Source organism: Durio zibethinus, chromosome 23 (genome assembly GCF_047325235.1).
Source record: "Durio zibethinus cultivar Kanyao isolate XHJ-2024 chromosome 23, ASM4732523v1, whole genome shotgun sequence".
In the NCBI taxonomy this organism is placed as follows: Eukaryota; Viridiplantae; Streptophyta; class Magnoliopsida; order Malvales; family Malvaceae; genus Durio; species Durio zibethinus.
In genome coordinates, this window is record NC_143184.1 from 11,241,519 (window position 1) to 11,247,518 (window position 6,000).

Here is a 6,000-nt window from a genome sequence, read left to right on the forward strand (position 1 = left end):
TTTAATTCAGGATTATTACTATTCTCTTTTAAGAAATTTTATTTTATTACCAATGACTCCAACCTTTTATATGCAAATTTTTTAATAATAAAATGCATGAAAAATAGATAAATAAATAATAAGTAAATATTAAATCAAATAAAGTACAAAAATGTACTAAAAAATAATTGAACTAGACCTAATTTAAAGTCTAAGGCTAAATTGGTGGGTTAATTGGGCTTGAGTTGTTGAATTGTAGTGCAGGCCAAGTGTTATGGTCAGGCCTTGGTGTGCCTTGATCCTGCCATGATTGACTTGGGCTAAGTAATGGTCGAGGCCTTATTATTGAGATAATAGTCCTAAAGCAATAGGCATACAATGTGAGCCCACGAACATGTTATTGATTGAGTGTGTGGGTGGTGTGAGCCTTAGTCCCCAAGATGTTTGGCAAGTGCAAACTAGTGAGCAGGCACCCTGGAGCCTGGTAGCCAGTTAGGTGCTATCAATTGAAGTCATGTGCGTGTACCCTTGAGTGGGTTGGTAAAGCAACGAGCATAATCTGAGAATCATGGTAGCCAAGACATAAGTTATTAGGCCTTGAGTTAGCTAAAGAAAAGCTCTGAGATGACTGGAAAAAAGTGTCCCCATTTTAGACAATCTTACAATTCTTGGTAGGATAGTGGAAAAATCTCTTACGCTCTTTATAAATGGACAATTGGTGTCAACTCTTCACCATCCCCTTGGCTAGCGGGAAGGCGAAAACTTGGCTAGTTTGAAGTGAGCTACTCTTAGGCACACGTGGTGTCTAGGTGAGCAAGCATCATCGAGTCACAAGTGTGGCATGGTGTCTCCTGGGTTATGGTAAACTCGAAGAAGTTTGGGATCGATAAGTCTCATATTGAGTCTTTGTGTTGAATAATAGGGTTAGACAGTAATGTTTGCTATACCCCTTGAACTTCGGTTTCCCTTTCTTGAGTCGAATTGATAAGTAACGAAGGATTATCTGATGATATTAAGTAAGAAGGGCACCATTTAGCCTGAAGGAGAAGTGGGCTGGCAAGCAAGCACATTGCTAAACCCTTGTGGCCAATCGATAAGGTGTGTTGCCACTAGATAGCACATCCAAGTTCTTCAAGGTGGGATGGGCATGATGTCAGGTGTCCATCATATGTGCTAGCAGCCTAAAATGAGACTAAGGGTTGAGACCATAAGATATGAGTTTTATAGGATGAGATGGACCTAGTATGGCTTTGGGCTAGCTGCTAATTAGCATTTGTGTTGAGTCTTTAGGTTCGAGGCACAAGCACTTACATATGATGTGTGCAAGCATGGTGTTATGTTCTTACCATGCTAAATTGAGATATCATGATGAGAATTGAGGTTGCACACCCTTAAATGAATTTGAGGGTTAGTGTTTGAGACTTTGGTGTTTATGAGAATGGGTGGGTGCTTGAGGCCAGTGCTTGGGACCTTGGTATTTATAGACATGCATGGGTGCTCAGGGCCACCCTAAGATTTATGTGCTATTGATGGTGATGGGAGTTAGGTTTCTTCTTATAGAGTTTGGAAATATGCATGCAACCATACAGGGTTAGAGCTAGGAAAAGCTCACGATTATATGGTTTAAAGGATCAATATCAAGCTATCCATGGGAAAATAGACTAACGAAAGGCTAACTTTGACTATGAGTAGTCTTGGTGCCATACAGATGAGTGATTTCAATCTTGATATCATGTGGCCTGTGACATTTTGGTATCAGAGCCTAGTTTGGCTTAATGGTGGGATTAACACGGTGCCAAGTGTGGGCATGATATTGATAAACTAAAATAATGCCAAGCTTAAAAAGAGTTGAGGCAAGATTGTGATATCGTTGATATGTGGGCTCGGGAATAAGCCATCGATGCATGCTATGGGAAAAATTGGCCTTGATAGATGGCCTTCGAGTTGACTCTTGGATGCCAAGAAAAGGACATAGGAATCTAGCCTTACCTAGCGAAAAGTGTTGGCAAGTGCGGGCATGTGATGCCCTTACGGTAGGAAAAACCATGTTAAGATCGAAATGTAAAAAGGGCATACACCTTTAAATGGTGTTTGAGTAAGGCCATGTGGGCCAAGATATGTATGGTTCTGACGGACATGATTTGAAGGTGTATGCCCATCCAAAAGATGGTACCAATTTAATTTTAAATTATCCAAACCTTAATCATATTTATAATTATCAAAATATTTAATATTAAAAATTAATTTTAAAATTACTTTAATAGTTTGGTAACATTTTAAGATAAATTTCTTACTTCAAGAGTATTCATGAAGACTTGAGTCTCACTCTGAAGAAGCTTCATCATTGGATTCATTTAGATTTTATTTAAAGAAATATTAATAAAAATTTTTAATAGTTTGGTAAGATTTACTTTGATGCAGATCTCCCAATAGTTTGATGAGATTTTATTGTAAAATTATTTTTAGAAAATGCGTTAAATCTTTCAATAGTTTGGTAAGATTTAATTTAATATGCAAATCATTCAATAATTTGGTAAGATAAAAAAATCAATTAAAATAAATGAAAATCATCATACAGTAATATAATATATCATGCAATCACATAAAAAAAATATGCAAATAAATATATTAATCTTATACCAATCATGCAAATAAATATTAATAATTATATAATTAAATTCATGCAAAAATAAACACCAAATAAAATTTCTAGATTAAATTTTTTTTTTTTTTTACATTCTTGAATTTAACCATTCAATTAGAATTATAAAAAAAATAAAACATAAAAAATAAAATAAAATAAAATAGAAAGATTAAAAAAAGTAAAATAAAATGAAATCAAAAATAAAAAACAAAATGAAAAAAAAATGAAAAATGAAAATTTATGCTGTGGGTCAGGTCAGAAACGAGTAGGCACATGGGTTAGTCGGGTTCACACATGGGTCAAAAAATTGGCTAAAATGACATCATTTGGGTTTGTTATAAAAGTAAAAAAAAAAAAATTAACTTCCACAGATGGCTCTGGTGCTCTTTTTCTTCAGTTGGAGTTTTTTTTGGCTTTTCTCTAGACATTCAATAAAAAATTCAATTGGCCAAGAACACCAGATAGATTTTCTAGATTTTGGCACTGAAAAATTCAACCAACTATCAGAATCTTCAAAGTTTTCCAAAAACAGTGATGAACCTAGGATTTGGCCACCTTAGTCACATTTCAATCGCCATGACCTTGGTTAAAAAATTCAAGCTTCAACCATAAAATCCCAAAAAAACTCAATAAAACCTAAAAATCCCAAAAACTACAAACCCATGAAACAAAAACCTTAAGTGCACACAGACAACCCAGAAATCAACTTATACTTAAGCTTGAACCTTCATTAAAAAATTCTCAGAGAACCAAACCTTAGAAAAAGAACAAATTCAAAAATGAAAACCCAAAAACCAAATCGAATTCCCAAAAAACAAAATGCAAAGAGTCATTTATCCTTTTTGTATATTCCTTCTTTGTATTCTCCCCAATTTTATAAACCTCAAAAAATTCAATCTTGATTCCAGAAACCCTAAAGAACGAATCCAACCCAAATGTCACCCAACCAGAACCCCAATTACCTAAGCAACTTTTATTTTTTTGTAAATATTTTCCTCAAGAGTTTTTGTCCCCCAATTGCATATGTGTTGGAATGTGATTTATAGAACTTTTGATAGTAATTTTAGGGATTTGCCTTGAATAATTGAAGATTGGGTCTATCACCAACATATATGATCCCAATTTTCTTTGATTTAGAGATTTTGATTTCATTTGATTAAGGCCAATTTTATTTCCAATTCCATGCACACATGATTTTTGAAAAAGTTTTTTTTATTTCGTTTCTTTTTTTTTTTAACTTTTGACTTTTTTTTAACTTTCTAAAAGAAAATAATAATAATAATAATCAAATTAAATTAAATTTTTTGGGCCCGAAGCTTTTTAATCGGGTCTAATTTTTTACCAAAGCTTTTTTCCATCATGGAGACATAATTGCATGCAGAGCTAAGCTAAGTTCGAGTAAAAGTAGGAGAGACTTGTGATTCTTTATGAAATAAGGCAATGGAGCCTATGGGATTACTGAGCATGAGAATGAGTTCGATATGGCATGTGTTAAGGTGTCACCACAATGGTGGTTAGCCAGAGGGCCACACCTAGAGAAGTGACCTTAGAGAGGCTGAAAGGACCCAAGTTGTAAGATGCCATCATGCTAAGATTTCTTGTGGGCGGTGTTGTATGAGTGCAGTTGACTAAAGCACCACATCCAAAAGAATGTATCGAAGAGTCAATACCGTATGCATGCCATTGGTGTGATGGTTTATATCTAGTGGGATACATCGATGTATGGTAAAACAGGTGGTCATTCATTCTACTGAAGGTCATGATTGACAAGGGTGCCTCGAGGTCACAACATGATGTGATCAATGGTAAAGCAGTGTAGTGCCATTAATGAAAAATGGATTGAGTATGTAGATCAATTGTGAAATTAGCATAGAGGTGCATTGGATCTAGGATAATCCTTCTACATCAACAATGAATGAGTACTATGTGCAATGCCTTATTTGACGAGATCATGACTCAATTTTTAAAGGCATAATTAAGTGACATATAAAAAAAATCAACTATGTGCAACAAGAGAGTTAGGTATGGTCTTGGCATTAATGAGGGCATCAACATAATAAGTGGTGAAGAATGTCATGGTCAAGCCCTAGTGTGCCTCGATCCTACTATGACTAACCCTGAATTGAACAGCGGTTAAGGTCTTATGATCAGGGCAGTGGTTCTAGAGCAGCGGACGTATAGTGTAAGCTTGGGAACATGTTATTGATAAAATGTGTAGGTGATGTGAGCCCTAATCCCCAAAATGCATGGGTAAGTTTAAGAAAATGGATAGGCACCTTGGAGTCAGGTAGCTAATTGGGTGTTATCGATTAAAGCCTTGTGTGTGCACCCTTTAGTGGGTTAGTTAAACAACGAGCAAAATTTAAAAACATGGTTGCCAAGAGATAGGTCATTGGGCTATGAATTGGTTGAAGAAAGGCCTTGAGATGACTGGGAAAAAGGTATCTCCATTTTAAATAGTTTTATAGTTTTTGGTAAAATAGTTGAGAAATCTCTTACGCTCTTTGTAAGGGGATGATTGGTGTCAACTCCTTACCACCCCATTAGCTAGCAGCCAGGAGTGACCTACTTTTAGGCACATGTGATGTTTAGGTGAGCGAACATCGTCAGCTCACGAGTGTGACTTGATGTCTTATCAGGTCATGGTAAAACCTAAGATCGATTGGGGCTGGTGGGCCTCATATTATGCCTTTATATTGAGCTATAAGTTTAGATAGTAGTGTTTATTATGCCCCTTAGTTTTCTTTTATTAAGCCAGATCAATAAGTAACCAAAGATCATGGGATGGTATTTGCATAGGAGTGGCAACATTAAGCCTAAAAAATGAGTGGGCTAATAGACAGGCACACTGCTAAACCCTTATGGCCAATCGATAGAAGTGTGCTGCAGTCAGGTAGCACACTTGTGTTATGCCTTGAATTCAAGGCATGAGAGCTTACATGTGATGTGTGTAAGCATGGTGTTGGGTTCTTACCATGCTAGATTAAGATATCATCATGAGAATCAAAATTGCATGCCCTAGGTGAATTTGATGGTTGGAACTTGGGACTTTAATGTCTGCAAGCATGGATGGGTGCTTGAGGCCACCTTAAGACTTGTATGCTACTAATGGCGATGGGAGTTAGGTTTTTTCTTATAGAGTTTGGGAATGTCCGTGCAACCCTATGGGATCAAAGCCAAGAAAGGCCTATAAGTATGTGGCTTGAAGAATCGATATTGAACTGTCCATGAGAAAATAAACTTGTGAAAGGTTGACCTTGATTATGGTAGTCTTTGTATTGCACGGATGCATGGTTTCAGTCTTGAGATCGCATGGCCAATGACACCAGGGATGGGCTCAGTGTGTAAGTTGAAAGTGGGCCAGATCCTAGTGAGGT